The sequence below is a fragment of the Adiantum capillus-veneris genome, chromosome 3 (genome assembly GCF_014529385.1).
Source record: "Adiantum capillus-veneris isolate H3 chromosome 3, ASM1452938v2, whole genome shotgun sequence".
In the NCBI taxonomy this organism is placed as follows: domain Eukaryota; kingdom Viridiplantae; phylum Streptophyta; class Polypodiopsida; order Polypodiales; family Pteridaceae; genus Adiantum; species Adiantum capillus-veneris.
In genome coordinates this window covers 81417848-81440301 of record NC_140933.1, presented here as the reverse complement: position 1 = coordinate 81440301, position 22454 = coordinate 81417848, and positions in this window count along the sequence as shown.

Below are 22454 nucleotides of genomic sequence, written 5' to 3'. Positions count from 1 at the left end.
CTGAAGCATTTATGTGCTTTGATGTGAGGTGCACGAATGCGTGCATGCAAAAAAGGGGGAGAAGTAGGAGCACACAGTCTTGGTAGAGCGCAGAATTAGGATAACGAGCACCTCACAGTGCCTTATTCTTTGTATTATCCATGAATAAGGTTAGATATTAGGTGATGGGTTAGTAATGGTCTGGCCGATTGGCTTGAAGAACCCCAACAATCTTCCACTTGAAGGCCAGCGTGGCCCAAATGGCCTATATATGTACAACATGTACAACCGTAAATCATTCCAATGGCTTCACCCTACACCCATCATCTCAATGCAATGTGCAAACCACTTTGAGACTAGGCTCTTCGTGAATGCATTTGCAGGGTTGTCATCCATATGAACCTTGCCTATCTCAATGCGCTTGCTACCCAGTATGTCCCGTATCACATGATATATGACTTCTATGTGGTTCGACGAGTGAAACACGGGGTCGCTAATGCAATAGCACTCTGACTATCACAATGCAGCATAGAAGTCTAGTAAATTCCAAGGTGTCCCACTAGACGAGCTAACCATACAGCTTCCTTGCTGGCACTAGAAACTACAACGTACTCTGCCTTTGTGGTGGAAGATGAAGTGTAATCTTAGAGACATAATCACCATGGCATGGCTGCTCTAGCAAATAGGAATACATAGCCAGACAAAGATCTTTGACTATCCACACAACCCGCATAGTCCACATCTGTGTAACCCACTATGAATGCATCACTGTTCCTTCCCAACGCATAAGTTGTTAATATTCAGGCAAGTGGCTAGACGCCCATCACTAACCATATCTATTCTTTGGATAGTGTAGAAGAATAAGGAGTGGTGAGTTATCTTCTCATCGAGAGCTCCACCAAAACCTGTGTTCTACTGCAGTGCAGTGCACTGCACTCGCACTTGCACACACGCGCTCCGTGCACACTCACAAGTGGTATCAGAGCACGGCGGTTCTTGATCCGCTTCCGACGACGTGTGCACAAGCTCTGAAACAAGCTAAGGCTTTTATCTTTAGTGTGCAGAGAATTTTGGAGCTCAATTGTTCCCAAGTTGGGTTTGGAAGCGTACGACACTTCTGAAAGAAAAAGCTTCGAGTTCAATTCTTTTTTGCATAGCTTGGCAAGGAATTTTTTGCAAAGTAGGTAGCGTTGGCTTTTTATGAGAATAGTACTACATGAGCTTATTCAGTAGCGCTAAATTCTACAACACAAGTTGAGAACACAAGTAGCACAAAGAAAGAATTAAACATGAAATGAAACCAGCGTTGAATCTTAGCCTTCAATTGTAGCGCTACATAGAGGGAGAAGGAAAGCACAACGTTAGGCTTTTTGCCATAGGTATAGAGATCAAACCAGTAGTAGCAGCTTTGAAGCACGCAAGAAGAAGCGGGAGAGTGTGAGCTCTCGGGTTTACGCAAGCGGCAAAGTGTGTTTGTGTACACGCTATCGCGGGTTATGGGGTTCGAGAGAGGAGTCGGGAAAAGAGAGAGGAGAAGATGCACAACACCGAATAGTAGGCTAACAACCACGTTGACAATGTAAACGAAGCATTAAACACTTGAAATTGATAGCATAGATAAGATTTGAAGCTTGGTTGCCAAAGCAGGCCGTTAACGGCACCGTAACTTGGATTAAATGAGAATTAAGGAGTTTAAGCTCCTTGCAAAATTCTACGTAAATTTATAATTATGATTAATAGAGCATAAGCGTGAGAGCCCAATAATGATGGAGGGAGAGATGGAAACCTTGATTACCATGAGCTCCCTGTAGAACTCTCCTTCCAAGAACTCTCTCTGCCCGCCCCCCCCCCCCCCCCCCCCCCGGAAATGCAAAAATAAAAAATTGCCCTTATAGGACATCCTTGTTTTTTGGTCCCTTCTATTTTTTTCGAGTTCTCTCTTTAGCTCCATGCACGGGAACTATCACTTCTACTTTCGGCCTCCTTCTATGTAGGGTAGTGGCACCCGGCGCTACGAGTGGGAGCCCCCCTTTGCCTTCAACAAAGTTTTGGCTCTCTTGGGCATGAGAACTATCCCAATGGTTGCACCACATCATCTTCAACATCGCCGTCCAACGGCCGGCAACAGCACCACCCACCTCCACTCACCATCGTGTGGTCAAAACCAACGCCAAGGTCCGCCAGAGCAATGCCCGTGTGCTGCCTGCAAAAGGTCACCATAGCCCACGCATGAGAGGACTCCCTCTCTCTCTCTCTCTCTCCCTTTGCTTGTACACAATGGAGTTCATGCTCCAGCCTTTATATTGCGGGCTTCATCGTCTATCCATTGCCTATGGACCATTACGTTGCCACATGGCATGCCCACACCCTCCAAACTCCTCCAAAAACTCCACAAATCAAATCACAGAAATCTTTTTTTTTTCGGTGACTTCAACACCCTTGCCATTCACTACCCTGTGCTCTGATTCTCGAATCGCAAAAACCAGTAAGAAATTCACTTTGACGATTTCAAACTCCACAATCCCCACCGCATTCTTACTCCACCAAGGCCTCGAATGGCGTGTTCAAAAGTAGAAAAAAATTCATCTATTGTGACTTCACTGCAGCTTCTCCCTAACTTCAAACTTTTGTATCTTGATGATCAGAGTTCCCCAATCGATGTGCCGTAAAGATAGGTCTATGGAGCATTCTGAGTGCTACATTTTTAATCCATAAACTTCCATTTTGACAACTTTAAACATATCCACTTTTAGCATCAAAAACATAGTTTTTAGCCCTTTAAACTCGCATTTGGCATACATTTAGCATTAAACTTGCATGTTATTGAGCCTTGGTCACTGCTCAATAAAAATATAGACTTCAAATAGGCTTATTCTACATCATTTTTCTCTTTTTCCCATCGTGAAAGCATAGCGACACGACATTCACCCCCTCTGAACTTGCACATCCTCCGGCATGTGCCAAAAAAAAAAATCTAGCCTTCTCCCTTTTAATTCTTTTCCCTACTTGCGGCAGTTCCATCACGCTCACATAATTTGTATGTCCCATTGTCATAAGGATGAAGTACCACATATGGTCCAAACCATCGTTTGACCATTTTTTGCATAGCAGTGTATTGATTCTCCAAACTACTGTCGTAAACAAGTACCTAATCACAATCTTTAATAGTGTAAGATGGTAACTTATGCTTGTCATCAAATGCTACCTTATCCTTCAATCGTGCCTCCTTGAGCTTTGATCTTCCTTGCTCCATATGTGCATGACGCAAATCAAGTTGGCGAATACGTAAAGCAAGCAAATCTTCCATAGCCTGTTTCCCATGGCAATGCAGTCCAAGACATAACCGCATCTTACGTAGGCATAATGGGTTTTGTCCATACATCAGTTTGAATGGCATAAAACCTGTAGCATAACTATGTGTAGTGCAATTAGCCCATACATCAAAAGGTAAAATTTTAGGCCATTAATCACCAATATGCCCTTGGTATGCCTTTGCTAGAGCTTTCACAATAGGTGATGTCCCCTTTCAATTTTTCCATTACCCTATGGATTGTATGTTGTAGTGAGAGCCAATTGATGCCTAAATAAGCAAAGAACTCTCGAACTTCATCTGTATCTACCTATCCTTTGTCATTAGTGATTTTACCAACACATTCGCACCTAAAAATCACATCTTTGAGCAAAAACTTGCATGCAAAACTTGTGGCTTTGGTACGCAAAGCTCTTCCTTCAACCTTGTTAGTAAGATCTTCTCTAGCAAGAATAATATACCTCATTTGCTAAACACCTACTGGCATTGTAATCAGGTCCACCATCCACTTGTAGTGCATAGTCAATGGATAAGTGGGATGTAATTCATCTCGTATCGTACATTAGAATATTGTTGGCATATCAAGAAAGTATCCACAAACGGAGCCACATCTTTGTACATACCTTTCCACCAATAACGGTCCTTGATCTTGACAAAGGTTGCCCATATTCCTTTATGTCTAGCCCATAGGCTTTCATGAAACTCTTTTATCACAGGTTGTTGAGTTGCTTTGTCGCAAACAAGCCATTGTGGTATGTTAGTAGCAAGCTAACACGGATACCATTTTTCAGAGTTCTCTTGGTAAAACACTTATTATTTTGATAAATCGGGAATATTGTAACTCTTATTTTCTCGAATAAACTCTGTAATTAATGAGTTAGGGCTGCAAGCTTCCAGATTGTATCAACCTGTCATTACCCAGCTTTGGTAGAACTCCAGATTATTAGTTTTGACCACCCAAAAACCTTGGCTAAGGTATAAACACCAATTTTTGTAAGTTTTTTATAAGTTTTGGATAATGAAATACACAACGTGAGCTAACGGCGCTCACTCCTCTCCTTCTCGTGCTTCCTACTCTCTCCCCTGTTGTCACATTGTAGTCACGTTTGTTACATTGCAACCGCAGGTAAGAGCTCTACGCATTGACGTAAGCAGTTCACAGTAATTCGTAGCTTTTTGCGTCGCCGACCTGCGGCCTAAATTCATCATAACTAGGAATTTACACTTTCAAATCAAAAACTAAGCATAGGTGGGGTATTGGGGGCATCATTGCTAAGCATTTAGATGCATTCTGGGTCGAAAGCGACTAGGTCAAAAATCCATTGCTGTTAATAATTGCGATTTTGGAACTTGACCTAAAGTGGGGTTAGAGACCATAAGCATGTGTGCTTAGGTCTTATAAACTTATCCTAGAAGTTTCATTATGTTTGGATGTCATTTGATGCTGTAACGGATGTGATTTGTTTGTCGATGAGCGATTGCTTTTGGTGATTTCAGTCACTTGAGTGTAGCTTGAGTTAGATGCGAGTTGTCAGTTGTTTTCCGAGAGATTGACAACCTCTTGTAGCCTCTATGCACTAGTCGAGTCAACTTCATCCCATGGATTGACAAATTAACCGTGGTTCTCGCTTATATTGCAATAAGATAGGATGGTGAGGTTAGACATGCGTCCCACATTTGGCGCCGCTGTCAGGGATCGAAGAGATCTAAACTAGGGAAAAACACGAGCGTCTTGTGAAGTTATCCTTTAACTTTCTCTAGGTTCACTTAGAGCTCAAAACTTTCTTTTAGAAACTGCATAGCTTAAGATTGTCGTCTTTTGCTGTGTAGAGGTAGCTTAGAAGTAATCGTACTTGCCGAGTGCCTTTAGGATTGTAGGATTGTAGAAATAGATTAGGATTTTGAGGATGATTGGTGGACGAAACAAGTCTTAAGATCCGTGCTCAAAAAACCATAAAAGACAAGAAAACGAGTGTTTGTGGACACTTTCCACAACCCCATTGCATGAGAATCTAGGAGTAGGGTGAGTAGGATCCGAGGTGGATTTCAAAACATTGCTCTCTCTGAAAGAATCAAGTGTGAGTTGTTATTGGAAGTTGCAGAATTTCAGGTTTACGGCTAGAAATAGTTCGAAAAGACTCGAAACCACTCAATCCGACTGGAGAGTAACCTTAAAAGTTGTCTGAACCAGTTGGTAAGCTCAAAGACACATCGAGGTAAAAATTTCAAGAGTTGGCCAAAACTCAGATTATTTACTTTTTCTTGACATTTTAGGCCAAATTAAGTTTTGACTTGGTTCATAGACTTAAAATAGATCATGTAAAGACTGTCTTTGAAAAAATTACAAAAAAGTGTTCATTTTAAGCCTGAAGTTAATAATCACGATTATTAACTAACTGCTCTAAATGGACCAAGGTTTATACCATTGACTCATTGCATGTGTACAAACAACTTTTGTAAAGACCCAAAAGATTTGGATCACCAAACTGGCAAAAAACTGGGTAAAAAATAAAGTTTGTACTGACTTTCTTGAGTGTAAATTGGAAAAAAATTTGCTCAAACTTGTTGAAATTTGATTCATAGGCTTATATTAATGTGATAAACATGTGTACATGCTCAGTTGACCAAAAAGAAGCAAAAAGTTGTCAGTTGTAAATAATCATGATTATTTACATTTGTCCCATTTTTTAATTTTCTTGACCAAGTCAGCATACCACTAGTTTAGCCATGTTGTAATAAGCCCACAAACCAAATTTGGTAAGATTTGGATCACTAGATTGAAAATTGTGACCAAATTTGCAAAGTTAGTCAGCGGACAGAAAATTGATGACCATTTGACCAAAAATTGCCCAAACTTGATGAAACTTGGCTAGTGACCTTAACTTGAGGTGCTTAACAGATCTGTGTCAAAGTTGGGACAAAAAGTTACAAAAATATATCTAGAGTAAATAATCGCGATTATTTACATCTGCTTCAAAAATTGATAATTTTACACATTTGAGTATACCACAAGGTCAAGCATATCAAGTATACCTCACAAATCAATTTTGGTGAAATCTAGATCTCAAAAGTGAGACTTAAGCCAAATTCTTAAAATCAGAGTCTGCGGACATAAAACAATTGATAAACTTGATCAGATTTTGTCCAAACTTGTTGAAACTTGTCCAGGGACTTTAACAAGTTGTATACTTGCCAAACCAATCCAAAAAGTGCAAAACATTAGCAAAAGCAAATAATCGCAATTATTTACTACTGCTACTCAGAGACATCAGTTTTAATTTTGAAGTGTTAGACCAACATAATATAAAGCCAATGGGCAATTTTGGGTTCAATCGGATCAAAATTGGTACATGTTCACTCAGTTTCCAGGTTGTAGATTAAACCTTTGATTTTTTGCTAAAGTCGAATCTGAAAGTGAAATTTTGACTCCCATAGCTCGATTTGAAGTGATACACATAGACCAATCACGAGATTTAGCAAAAACTCTACTGTCTTTATAGAAGAATAGCTAACTTGATCAAATTTGTACAGGAATCAGGTTGCAGACGAGGAATCAATGGCTTGACAGAAAGTAGCAATCGATCAAGTGGAAATTGACGACAAGTCAATCCAAAGGTGAGTACTCTATCCAGGGCTTCATAAGTCTATATGAACCTTAGATCTGGTCGTGTACTAGGAAATCAGGGCATACTTGGAGAAACCTCCAGTAGAGTATCCATCGAAGAAAGTGTGAATCAAGGATTGTGAGGTTCCCAACCTCGATAATATTGGGGCGACTTTGATAGATGGCCTTCCTTTATTCTCCTTTTCCATTGACGACACCCTACTCTATTTCCACAAAGTAGAGATACGAGCAACAGAAGAGAGGAAGTCCTCTATCCATCATTTACATGGTTATAAGGGTCATACGCCACAAGTCAAGTCGATAAATATAGAAATCCAATGAAGCTGTTTCCTAACATAAAGATGAAATCCCATTGACATATTTAGAATCCATAAACAACGCCTTTTTTTCCACGTTTAAGAGGCACGACCGCCATCCATAAACCATAAATATGATATAAGACTTAGTCCAAACTAAATAGTAATCTTTTGTCACGTAAATTTGGGTCATCTCGACTCCTTGCATAATGAGTCCCTAATTTCACTTCTCTTAATAAGAGAGAGTGGAGAGTTTCTCGACTAATCGAGACCACCCATCCTTGACTGGCAACCTGAGCCAGCCCCCACTTTCCACCCCACACGCACACTTTTTACCACACTGTTTTACATATACAAACAGTGTTTCTTAATTAATTTTCAAACACAGGTTCTTTTATACAACCCTTCAAACAATACCAAAACAATTCAAACAAGGCCTAATGAAGACAGCCATATTTTTCAACAAAAACAACTTTTCCAATGGCTCATGAGTTTGCCGCTACCCGCGGACTTCCTCTGTCTAACCAACATAGCCTTTGCAAAGGATTTATTCACTAACCGCGAATTGTGCAACCTTCCCATCCTGCTAACCACGAGGCATCCCGCTAACCGCCAGGCATCCCGCTACCCGCGAGGCATCCCGCTAACCGCTAGGCATCTTGCTGACCGCCAGGCATCCCGCTAACCGCGAGGAACAAAAGATATTCTTTCAACAATTCTTCTCTTTAACATAATCAATCAATTCTTCATATCAATCAGAATCCACTTATCAAACAATAATAACTTATTAAGCAATAACAATTCAACAGACAGTGATAATTTATTAAAGTGTCCCTTCACTAATCTATGAAAACATATGCTTGTCTCTTGTGATAGAATCACATTTCTCGGACAGTTTAAGGGGTTCCCTATGCTTAGCTTCCCAAGTCAAACATGAATAACAATGCAAAATTATAAATTTGTCTTACTGGATTTGGAGCGCGTGCGGCTAACTCCTGTGCTGGAGGTTGGACGGCTTCGACTTCTTCTTCGGTTGATGCTTCTGCATGAGATACGTTCGGAGTAGACACCTTTCTTCCTACCTTCCTGGGTGGTGCAACGGCATGGGTGTCCTTAGAACTTCGCGTTACACGCTTCGGAGCCATAGCTTCGGAATAGAGAAAAGAAAAAGGTGTTGTTGGAGAGAGAGAGAGAGTGTTCACAAACCGGGAGACGACACTTTGATGATTTGATGGAGATGGCTTGAAGGTGAGAGGTTGAGGGAGAGAGGCTTCCTTTGGCGCGTCTTGCAAGAGAGCTTCCGCTTTTGTAGATGTGTTCAAAGTGAGAGGAGAAGGGTCCTTTATATAGGCCCTAAGGGGGTGCTATGAGTACTGAGAGGTTTCAAGAAAAGGAGAAGGAAAAGCTCACGTGTCCTCGCAACTCTTTTTTTTTTTTGTGACGTTCGCGAATTCTGTGCGCGTTTTTTTTAAAAAGCCCTATACTTACAAGTTCCCATTCTATCTTGAGAGAGAGAAAGAAAAAAGTATCTTAATTTTGACTCACCTCTCTTTCTTTCCTAAAAATACTATCTCTAAGATTTTTCTTCACACATAGATTAGGTTCCCACATAAACCTATTGTTCCACATAAAGAAAGATCATAAATAAATAGATTTTGAACCCGATTTTCAATCCGATTGCTCTGATAAACTCGTGATGACTCACAAAATTGAGAATTTCAATTACTTTGCAAAATAACTGAAATGAATTATATGGATAAATGTTGGGTACATTACAATCAAGGCAATTCCTTGCACACAATTCTTGAAGAAGTTTTAGACAACTTTTCAGATTCAACATTCGAAATGTTTTCTTACTCGACTCACTCGGAAACCGGAACGAAAATGCGCTATAAGCATATACTCTCTTTTTACAAGACTAACTGCCATGGAGCCCAGGTTTACTTGGACCCTAACGAAGAGTATGCTATTCACATTGATGACCATGGTATTGAGTTTGAAGAAGAGATTAGGGTAAACAAACAAGGAAAAATGTACATGGACAGAAATGAAACTCAGTATGTACAGGTCGAAAACCCTGATGTGGGAGACAAATGGGGGTTAGAAGTAAACACCATAATCCCAGATATGTCAGCAAAAGAAGAACCGCCAACTTTAGAATTTGAGGGATATGATCAAGTAGATTTGAAGCCTTTGAAATGACTTGGTATGGATAACTAGGATCGGAGTCTATTGTTGGGAAGATAGAAACATAAAAGATCTTCTATGGACTTCGCATGCCAAACCAGGACAACTAACGGCCATGAAGATCATCTATATCTTCAAGATCAAGGATAAGGGATCAACGGACCTACCAACCTACCTGTTTAGGGATTGTTATAACAACAACTTTGTTATGATGACTCCTGAGGAGGTAGAACAAACCAAATACCAAGGGTATTCCATACGGGATTGGATATTGGGACAAGGACCAGAAACAATTCCAAGAGATGAACACCGTGAGAGATTATCTGAGAGTAATGTAAAGAAACCAGAAACCACCTCATCACGTAGAAAATTTGGTGACACTAAGGCCAGTCTAGGGCTACATGAGTCACTATTTCCAACAGACTGGTTTGAAGGACTCGGAATAGGACCAACTGCTAGGAGACCGGGAGTTGAACCAAACAGACGCGTCAGACCAGCTGATTTTCAGAAATGGGTAAGGAAATACAGTGGATCAGGGGATCCATACGACCACTTAGAAAGCTCTAAGCAAGTGCTAAGAGCATAACGTATATTCGATTTTCATACTCAATTCGAAGGGTTTGAAATGACATTAGAAGGAAAAGCATTGACATGGTTCCAAAACATTCCACCAAGGTCAATCATGGACTTGAACACACTAGCTCAAGGATTTGTAGCTGCTTGTTCCAAAACGGGGATCAAACATAATATGGTAGCTCAAATCTACAGCTTTAAACAAAAACATGGTGAGTCTGCTAGGGATTGTGCAGCTCGAATGAAACAATACATTGCCAGATGCCCAGGGCTAGAGATACCTGCAGAAGAACGATTGTATCTTTGTTTCTAGAGGGATTGGTAAACAAAGAACTTCATGCTATACTCTATAGTAAAAAGCATACAACCCTAGAAGAGTGTGTGTCAGATGCTATTGACTTAGGAGACAGTTGTGATATTTTTAACAAAGAAGATGTCCCTAAGGATAACCAAAGCAAGAAAACAACATCTACTAAACCAACACAAGTGAGAACGGCTGCTGCAACACCACTTTCGGCCATAGAAGATATGCTCAAAAGGATGAACGACATGATGAACAACATGCAAAAAGCACCTACGAAGGGACCAAGACCGGGGATACCTCAATAGGGACAACCAATTAGGCCAGAAATGGTGTGCAATTGAGGGTAAATGGAGCAACCATGAGACCCACGAGTGCTACTTCAGATCAAAGTATGATGGAATGTTCAGTACGTGTCCATGAGGCCACAAGGACAACCCATGTACAGATATCAGCCTAATATGGCCCAAGCTCAAAGACCACCAATGGGTATGGAAAGAACTCAACCTGTGTTGGGTCAACAACCTTCGTATCCAAGACATAATGCAGTGCCTGTAAAGTACATGCACTCCAAAGGAGTCATAGATGAACAAGCATTAGTGCCTGTTACACCCTATGCTGAGCCTATTCCATCTACAGTAATGGTAGAAGGAGTCATAGATGAACAAGCATTAGTGCCTGTTACACCCTATGCTGAGCCTATTCCATCTATAGTAATGGTAGAAGGAGATTGATATCATTCACATCCACCAACAATGGAAGAAATCGTGACTTATGCTCCACCAGAGCTCGCACCAATGTATTATGTAGCTAATCAAGGTGTCAAACCTCCTATGGTGAGACCCATGATTAAGTGAAGAACAGGAAACTGTCACAACTGTGGTGCTGATGATCACTGAAAAAACGAATGTCCAGAGCCTGACAAAAACCTCAAGCCAGTTGAAGCCTATTGCATACAATGTTGCAAAAAAGGAGGACACTTTCCGGAAGATTGTCCTAAAAATCCTTTAAACAAGGGTAAAACAGTAGTAAACGTAGTCCAAGTGATACCTAGTAGCTCATCAGAGAGTGAACCGATTGTTCCAATCAAGGTAATCACTAGAGCCCATGCCAAGAAAAAGAAACACAACTCCTCTGATGATTCGGAAAACACGAAAGTTTCCTCTCAAAGAATCAAAAGGAGCAGAAGCAAGAGATATGAGATGAGAAAACAAAAACAACCGGTTGAAACCGAGGAGAAAGCAAAAAAGCTATTCTAGGAAAAGTTGAAAGAAATTGGAAGTGAAATCAAGGAAACAACCGTGAAATCTGGAGGATCCATTCTGGTTGATAAAATTTTTAAGCCTATTAATGTCGCCTTGGAAGCCTACCAAGTAGGACTTAAAGCAGGCCAAAACATGGAAAACAAATGGAAAAACTATCCTTCTCCAGACATGGAAGCAGCTAAACTGGAAGCTTATCAAAATTTGGTAAGAATCATGCAAGAAATGCTAAAAAAAAAAAAACCCAAGCTTGAAAGTATTGCAAAACCTGAGGAGCTTGTGGTAAGAGACACTAAAGAAAAATATGATGTGGTGGCAGAACCCCACCTTGAAACAAAAGAACCAGAACTTATAGTGCCGGACAGCGAAGATGCCTTAGATGGAATTCTATTCATAGAGGAAGACTAGTCAGGACACTTATGGGAAAAAGTGAGAGAGATCAATGATGGGAGCCTAACTCTAAAGTTAGCTCCTATAGAGGAAGTCTGGTTGGATAACCTACCTTCTGATGTGACATGGATGTACAATCCTTGTACGGGGATCGCGGATCTGAAAGCTTCAGTAATGTCAAAACCATTGACCTTGAAAACATTACTTGGGAGATAACGAAGATGAATCCATAGTGTGTAAGACCACTCAAGTAAAAAGAGCTGAACGGACCCTAGAAGTAGACAACATTCATTCAATCATGTCTACACCCATCTAATGCACTCTTACCTTGGGAGAACTGTTAAAACTCAGACCATACTTATGGAATGATCTACAGAAAACCCTAGAGAAGGTGGGGATAACGGGGCTAATCTTGAAAAATTTGGAAAATTTGAAAAATGAAATGGACAACAAAGAGATTCGATGTGTTCCCATGAACAAAGTTGGAGAATATTACGAAGGGGAAGAAGGAAACACCACCCTCCCAGTGAAATATAATGACATTGAAACCATGGCAATACTGGATAGTGGAGCAGGCATAGCCATAGCCAGGAAAGCAGTATTGGAATCCTAGGGACAACCAGCCATTAGAAAAACTTGAATGAAATTGCAATTGGCTGATGGACACATTGAGAGACTGCTTGAAAAGGTGATAGTCAATTCTTGTGGAATTGAATATCAACACACTTTTGCCATAGTAGACTTTGGGAAAAAACTCAAGTATGAAATCATATTGGGAAGACCTTTCATGCAATAGGTACAACTTATCCAAGATTGGGGAAACAATTATCTGTACTTGAAGCAAGTGGGATCTATAACAAGACTAAATCTAAAAGATCACACTTATAGAGATGTCTTGAAAACACCCACAAGAGTTTGATTCAGTCTCTTCGGCTGAAACTAAGCTTCCATCCTGGTTAAACAAGGACACTCCTATTTGGATGTGTGGAGCTTCAAAAAATGGAAGCTTAAGATGAGAAGAATGTATCCTAAAAAGGGACTGCACAGACGAAGCCTATGTACCTGAACCCTTTCTAGAGCATTTGTTTGAGCCATCCGAATGGACTCAAATTTTAGCAACCATGGATGTATGTGTGAATACATCTATGTCTACTCAATTTTGCAATGAGGATGGCTACGACATAATTCCCATCCAAATGATTTCAATCCTCAACATTGAAGACAAAAATGTGGAACCCAAGGACATAATGAAAGCTCAACAAGTCTTTTCAGACCTCTATTACGATGCAACTGATGAGTTAGATGAACACTCAGCTACCTCAGAAGGTTCGGGGTCAGAAAAAGAACATATGAGAGCTAAGCTACTCTTAAAAGGAGGGGATGATTTTTTTTTTGACTTTCCAAACCAGAAATCAAGAAGACAAAAATGGTATAGATGAAAAAGAGACACCAGAATTGTGAAAACACGACCTACGCCATCAATCTCCAGTAGAACACAATTCCTGATGCAGATAGATGCAACTGATTGTGTCAATGATAAAATCACTGGCAGATATCCTTCAAACAAAAATTCAGAAATGTCTCAAACATCAAGAAAAACAAGGAAGGGTACTCAAGCAAACCCACAGGATAAGAAACCACTCATGACTCGAGTCGAGCGGAAAAAGAAATATCAAGAGTTGAAAAACGCTCTAATGGAGATATATACGATCGAAATGGAGACCACGGAAGAGGATGGTAAGGATGTAATGAGTGTTCCATTCCTTTATGAAAAGTATACTCTCCAAGATCAAAAAATCATAGTTGAACAACCTATTAGGGAACTACGAAAACAGGGTGAGTCTTACGAAGGACCTGAAAACGCTAAAAAGATAGACTTGGCTGAACCAGGAGAAGAGCCTAGACCTGCTTACATTGCGAATGACCTAATAGAAGAAGAAGAAGAGCTCTTGCTGAGCTTGTTAAAGGAATACCGAGATATCTTCTCTTGGTCTTACAAGGATCTCAAGAGTGTTGATCCAGAAATCTGTCAACATACCATACCCATGAGAGATGATGCGAAACCAAGTAGACAAAGGCCATACACGTATAATGAAACATTTGCAAGGAAGATAAAAGAAGAGATTGAAAAACTAAAGGAAGCCGAATTCATATATGAAATTGAACCCACAGATTGGGTGTCTCCAATTGTGGTAGTAACCAAGAAGAATGGAAAATTACGAGTGTGTGTTAATCTCAAAAAGGTGAATGCAGCTACCATTAGAGACAACTTTCTTCTTTCGATAACTGAGCATGTTTAGGAACGAGTTGCAGGAAAAGAAGCTTACAGCTTCTTAGAGGGATTTTCGGGATACAATCAACTTTTGGTTGACCCAAAAGATCAGCATAAAATTGCCTTTGCAACAGAATGGGGTATATTTGTCTATCGGGTTATGCCGTTTGGGTTAACTAATGCTCTAGCCACATTTCAAAGTTTGATGAGCCATGCTTTCAAAGAATATCTTAAGAAATTCTTAGAAGTATATATGGATGATTTATGTATACATTCATCAATCCAGGTTGATCATTTTGAACACCTCAAAAAGGTATTCAAAAAATGTAGACTTTATAGGATTTTCTTAAATCCTGAAAGGTGCACATTCATGGGTAGACAAGGAAAAATTCTTGGACATATAGTGTCTAAAAATGGCATAGCTACTGATATTGAGAAGATTCATGTCATTGTTGATTTTCCTAGACCAACAACAGTCAAGGGGGTACAAGCCTTCGTGGGGCATTGTGGATATTACCGACGGTTCATCTACATGTACGCTATAATTGCAAAACCCATGTATAGCTTGATTACACACTTTGAGTGGATTGAGGCACGTGAAGAATCCTTCATGAAGCTTAAGCAAGCTCTCACCTCAGCTCCAATATTGAAAGAACCAGATTGGAATAAGATATTTCACATACATGTAGATGCTTCCAATTTTGCTATTAGTTGTATACTAGCTCAACTAAGAGACGGGAAAATTGACTTTCCTATTTCTTATGCTAGCCGACAATTGAACATGGCGGAAAAGAATTACACCACCACCGAAAGGGAAGGATTAGGAATGATCTATGTCGTTAAAAAGTATAGACATTACCTATTAGCCAACACAATTGTGTTCTTTGTGGACTACCAAGCTTTGTTGTATTTGGTCAACAAGCCATGCAGCACAGGAAGAATAGTGAGATGGTTCATCATTCTTCTGGAATTTGATTTCATTGTGGTTGTAAAAAAGGGCACTACACATCAATGAGTAGATCATTTGTCAAGGTTTGTTTCAGGAGAATCACCTAAAGGGGTAGACAATGATCTACCAGATGCCTATTTGTTCTCCGTGGAAATGATACCTAGATGGTTGGAAAACATTGTGTCATTGATGACAATAGCTCAAGTGGATTCAGAAATACCACTTCCTATCACGATCAGATTAATCTAGCAATTGATTATGTATCAATTACTAGTTGGTAGACTATACAAAAGAAATCGAGATGGGATATTTCTCTTATGCATTAATCCTGAAGAAAAACAACAGTACCTGAGTCAAGCACATGTTACCATAGTAGTACTTCACTTTGCGTAAGACCAAACTATGCAACGAATCTTGAGACTTGGAGTATTTTGACCGACTATGAGGAGCGATGTTCGATATTTTGTAAAGTATTGCTCTCAATGTCAAAAAAAAACACCCATACCTCATGTAACTTTGTTTCAAATGTCACCTGTTCCTAAGTGGAGTAACTATCTAGTTACTTATGTATCAAGCCAAACATTTCCTGAGGATATGAGTAAACACCGTCAAAGAGCAATTGAAACTGAAGCAAGAGACTATGCTCTTATTGGGAACCAATTGTATCGGAGAGGTAAAGGTCAACATTTGCGTCTTTGTGCAAATGAAGACGAGTATATTCCGATTATAGAACAAGCACATGCTGGATTAGCTGGAGGTCACTTTTCTGGTGAGACCACCACAAGAGCAATCTTAGTGGCAGGCATATGGTGGCCAACACTTTTTGCAGATGCCAAAGAATATGTTCGAATGTGTGATGCTTGTCAACGAGCAAAAATGCCAACATGTGTAGATAGCATGCCCTTGAGACCAATGATGGGGTTTAGAGCTTTTACAAAATAGGGTATAGATTTTGTTGGGCCAATACAGCCACCTGCTTATAGAACCCAAGCTCAATATATCATTATAGGTATGGACTATTTGACCAAGTGGGCCAAGGCTAAAGCGACTCAAAAGAATGATGCCAGAACCACTGCTACATTCTTAAATGAGTATGTATTCACGAGATATGGACTACCAATAGAAATTGTCAGTGATCGGGGAACTCATTTCCTCAATGAGATAATCGAGTATTTGCTTAATGAGTTTATGGTCATCCATAACAAATCAGCTCCCTATCACCCACAAGCAAATGGACAAGCTGAGCATACGAATAAAATTCTTAGCTCAATGCTGACTAAAGTAGTTAGTTCAGGAAGGACAAACTAGGAAATGAATCTGCATGCTGCTCTATGGGCTTATCGAGTTTCATTCAAAACAACTTTAAATGCTACACCCTTTAACCTTGTTTATGGTCTTGATGCCATACTACCAATAGAATTTCCATTGCTGACATTAAGGATAGCAAGAAATCTTGAGTGGACTAGACATGAATTGTCAGAAAGACTTGAAGATTTGGAAAAGCTAGATGAGCAAAGGCTAACTGCTGTAGCTCACATCTATGCACAAAAGCGGAAACAAAAACAGTTTTTTGATTCCCACTTAATCACAAAAATCTTCAAGAAAGGGGACTTAGTTTTAGTCTATTCCCTTAAGCAACACATTCCCAAGTTTAAGAAAAAGGAAAACGGACCGTTTATCATTGAAGATGTATCTCCAAGTGGAGCAGTAAAATTGTTCACCCTAGATGGTGAACCAATGGCTAATTGGATTAGTGGATGTCGTTTAAAGAAATACAATTTGCCGATAACCAATGAATTGTTAGAAAGAATGCATGCAGCCAAGCAAAGGAAGATTAAACGACATCATGTTATTGATGAAGCCCAAGAGGAAGCTCGGCTTTGGGTAATCAAACAAAAAGCTGCTTGCAAGAATCAATAGATACCGATTCCATCAACACTCTAGAAATAGATGACCGACAATGGGAATTACCTAAAGATTCATTTTCGACAGATGATGACTGGTTAGACAGAATGGACCTGCGCATCAAAGTACAACTCAACAATCATAGCACCAATGCCTTATTCGACACAAGATCTAGAGTAAATGCAGTAAGTTATTCCACGTACAAGAAGGCAACAAGTCAAGCATTGACAGCAGGAATAACGACAATCAAGAGATGCAACAAGAACCCAACCCCAACATTGGGAGTAGTCAACTTGAACGTGATAGTACATGGATGTTCATGTCCTCATCAGTTTGTATGCTTACCAGATGAACACATGAATGAGACGATGATTCTTGGAATTCCCTGGATGCGAACATACTAAGCAGTACTAGATTGGGATACAAATCAGCTAAAGCTATCACCTAAAGGCGGGCAACTCATTGTTCCAATTGCACCAAGCAAGGAGGAATGGAAAAGAAGCAATCAGCAGACCAAACCACAAAGTAGTCAATCTTCTCCATCCCCTCGACAAGCAAATGCTCCAAGTAGCATGCAAGGAGTCAACCAAATTTGGGTACCAAAAGCACATCTTAAGGATAAGCTGATTCAGATCTGGGTGCCTAAAACTTCACTGACAAAACAAAAGAAGGTTCCAAGAGTTAAAACACAGAGACAAGCATCTCCGAGTAAGGAACCTAACCTGAAATTGGTTTGGAAGGAAAAGGAGCACGTATCTTCTCCACAAATCGTAAAACCAATCAGGCAATGGCGAGTAAAGTCTCAAAAGACTCCACCACACCATACAACAACAAGTAAATCAAGCTACCAATATCAAGAAAAAGCTCGACAAGAGTCAAAAGTGCTACCAACAGCTCAAGCAATCAGTGTGCTGAAGCATCCTGATGGTACAATCAAACAGAGAGCACACAAGCTACAAGATTTGCTCTTTGGAAGACATCATCAACAAACCTCGACATCAGAAACCCTTGAGTTAATTACTCAAGACCCAGCTCTTGCACATCATAGTGGTTTGAATTGAATTGATCGTCAAAGCATGTTAGAGCCAACCACGGCTATGCTAGACACAATTGTTCAACCCATGCACATAGTCGTCCCGGAGTACGCCATCTATGAGGGGTGGAAGGGCACTAAATACTAAGTAATTAAGGTCAATGTTTGAAGAGGGAGAAAAAAGTTCGATGTTAACGTGTGATTTTTTGCAAAATTACCTAATAATGCCCTTATAATTCATCATCAAGGGAAAATTCACTAATGATATCTTCCCGATGAGTGTAAATAGTGTATATACTATTAGAAAATCATCAAAAAATAGTCCTTTTTGGGTATTTTTCATCATGTTTATTGATCACGAGACTTTAAAATAGAAAAATCCAACAAAAATAATAAAGCTGTGTTTTTCAATGGATTTTCTTGATTATTAGATTTTCACTTTACTTTTTTAGAGCATTTTGCTATTTTCTTTGATTTTTTAAATAAACAGGTCAAAAATTAATAATAAATAGCAAGGAAGCTCAGATGGAAAAACGGAAGATACGATAGTGATCAGAAAGACAAGGCGGACAAGCCCAAAAAATTTCAAAGAAATTAGAAGATGGAAGCGGGAAGCCTAAATTAGGCGGCTAAGCCTACTTTTGCAAAATTCTTGCAAAATGAGCTAGAGGAATCCGATCAAGGAAATTTTTGAGTCTAACATAGATAACACGGTCTAGTAGGACTAATGGGGGAATCTGGGGAAAATTGGTTCAGGAAGCCCGGGTATAGATATCCAAGGTAGGTTAAAACCACCTCATTTTCACTTGCAGCCTTTGCAGAGAGAGCTTTCGACCTCTTTCGCGCGGTTTTTCCGGAGTCCACAGTTGCCCGTTTTCAACGTCGTCCCACACGAGACATGAGTGGTAAGTTCTTTACTCGTCAATGATCCATTTTGTATGGCCGATAGCTAGCTTAAACCCCTAGAAAAAAACCCTAGAAACCAAGCAGTGCACGAAGACCTATGACCAAAAACTGACCATAGCGGCTTGTCAGCTCGACCAAATCAGATGGGATTTGAACTGTAGCATGCCCTAACATAATAGAACCTTTCTATATCCTCAGTTGACCATTCGACAGGGGTCGAGGGGGTGCCCAGTAGAAAAGCTAGGTTTTGGCGGATGCCAGAATTTCGATTTGACTCCACAGATAGCTTGTCTACGAGGTTCATATACAATGTATATGATTGGTCTGGTGAAATCAATCAAGCAAAGCCCTCGAAAAGCAAAAAACGGCTCAAAGGCTACAAAGCATCAAATTCGACATACGGGGTCAAACTGACTCCAAATGAGCCAGAATTGGATGAGTTGCTTCATGACTATGTTGCGGACAAGTCCAAAGCCTCAAAGTTGACTGACCAACCCAACAGGCAGTGTAGTCACAAAAATTGGTGATTTCAAAGTCGACAAAGCACAAAGTGTTGCCGGCATGACCAAACTTGACCAAATTCAATTTAGGACTTGTTTTAGGTGTATAGAATGTGTCTAGGTCAAAGTTGTAAGTTTTGCAAAAAATTTGTCACTATTGTAAATAATCGTGATTATTTACTTTTGCACTATTTTTGCTTGGAAATTGTCACATCACCTTACTTATCACGTGTACACACCGATTACATGCCAAAAATAAAGTATGAGCCAAAATGAGCATCTATAACTTGGAAAATTGCCAGAAAATGCAAGAAGTCTTTGCAAGCCAATTTTTTGGGTTATGGACAACATTTCTTGATCCAATTGACCTCATATCTCATACACAAGGTCTATACAATGCCTAGAACCAATTTGCACCAAAAAATGTTTTGGTAAAAAAGTTAATATGCGATTATTTACTTTCTAGATTGGGGGAGTTTTGATATTTTGCCATCATACATCCAAAGTACATGATGTGTTAATCCCACTAGCCAAATTTGAACCAATTTGGAGCTCAAAATCTCAAATTTCCTTTATATCTACTATTTCAGAGACCTAAAGCCAAAATTTGCTCCCATTTTCACCCCCTATGCATCCAAATGAGCCCATATTTCACTCAGAGTATGTATTTGGTATATACTTCAAGCCTGTGAATCCAAGTTTGCAAAAAGTTGAAAAAAATACTCAAATGTAAATAATCGCGATTATTTAATTTGGTTGCAAAAATTTGTTTTGACTTTACAGTTTTGTTCCTTGCATGTTTTATGCATCTATGCTTGTTCAAAAATTGATTTGAAGCAAATTGGACCAAAATTGTCAGCATTTCAGACTAAAGGACATTTCAGAGAAAATTTCAAAAACTCTGCTAACTTTGATAATCTATTCACTGAATAGGAGCCATGCAAGCAACAGAGAGGGCCAAGAAAAAGCTCAACCAGAAGGAAAAGTTACAAGAACTGCCCGCATATCAATTGGATCCAGATTCAGTTAAAGCCACCAAGGCAGCTTATCTCTCCAAAGAACAGCTAGAAGAGCATCACACCACAGTCTTCACCGGCAGATAATTCAAGAGTGAGGAGGGACATCAAGTCGAGTTACAAATCCTACCTAAGGAAGTATATGATGTTGCCGCGAAGCCTGAGACCAAAGAAGCCAACCGTAGGCTAGGACTCAGAGACTTTTATGAACAGGAGCCTTGTGGAGTGGATTTTCAAAAAGCTTACGAGCTTTTGTCCACTATTAAAGAAGATGGAACTGCCCAAATATCTGACACGTAGGGAAATAAGATCGAAGTGGTAATAACTAAAGAAATAGTGGCAGAGGCACTCAGACTGCCCACAGAAGGAATGACCATGAGAGCAAGGGACAGGAGAATGGCAGGTACATTCACCAAAGAAACCGACGCAGCCACTTTTTCAGATTTAATTCACAAGCAAGTTGAAGAACTAGCCAGGTTATACCATCATCACTTCCACTTCTTGGCTAAAAGGCCACCAAGGTACACCACGCCAAATCACGCGGTTGCCACCACTTTCACACAAGTTCTCAAGTCAACAACCAGGCAATCGGTGGACCACGCCCAATACGGCCTGACCACTCTGAAGGGCACAAATAAAGAAGGGAAGATCACTTACTTGGGTGCACCAGAAGTCTTGACAAGGATTGTGTACCATGCCATCGTCATGGCCAACAACCTACAGCCTATCCCAGACCAAAACACATGGATATTAGCAGCACAACCATCTCCTAGAGCTACAAGGTCAGCCAAAAGATCCTATAAATCAGATGAAGAATTGATTGAAAGCTTGCCGAAAAGGCACAGCAGCAAGAGCTCTGATAATGAGGAAAAGAGGGCAAGAAGAGAGGAGATGAAGAGGAAAGCTGTGGCCGCCCACCAAGAAGAACTAGTGCAAAAGCAAGCTCGTTTTGAAAGACAAAAACATGCCTACCAGCGCAGCCGACAAGCACAAGGAAAGGACCCCGAAAAATGGGTACCTAGCGGACTTAAGGGCCCAAGGACAAAGCATCACATGAGAAAAGAGGCTGAAGATTCAACACAGTCTTTGGAAAAAACGTACCAAGAAGCAGAAGCCCTCAAGCTGAAAGAAGCCCAAGAAGAGGCAAGGAAAACAAAAGAGGCGGAGGAACAGAGACAAGCCGAGGAAACGGCAAGGGAAGAAGCACACGACCAAGGTTAAGGGTCTCCCCGACCCACTTCACCGTCTACTGAACAACAAGAAAATCCTATGCCAAGCCCACCACCATCACCTGCAAGTAAAGACACCACTAAAAAATTTGAGCTTGAGAAAGAAAGCCACAGAAGCTGAACCCACCAAAGAGACATAACCTGAATCAAAGGAAGTAGAAGAATCTGCACAAGAGGCTGTCCAGTAAGAGAAACAAAAAGAGAAAGAAGATGAGCCTGAACAGCAAAAGGTAGAAGAACCTGCACAACAGGCAACCACTGCACAAGAGGACACAACAAAGTCTGAGCCAACACCTTCTACTTCCACACAGCAAGAAGCAGCCGAGGCATCCACAAATGTTACCATATACATGTGGTAGTTATGTGTGTGAACACACTAGGACCGTCGGGGCATTTTTTCCCTCTTTAGGAGGTTTTTTCCCCCGTGCATTGTATATACGGCCATCACTCTAGGGCTATCTATCTTTCCATTGCACACTAAGTAACACACTCTCTATTGTGTGCCTTGAGCTTCCTTCGTCTTCTCCAAGCTGTGTGTGTTTCTGTGCAACCCTAATTCCAACAATTGGTATCAGAGCAGGTCACGTCCTCCTGGGCTTAGTCGCCAGCTGCTCCAACACACGCCTGCTCACTTTCTTCGATTTCAGTGAGATTTGGCGAGCGTTCGCAGGTCGACAAATATTTTGGGAGAGCTCGACGAGCTTGGTCTGCTCAGAATTTT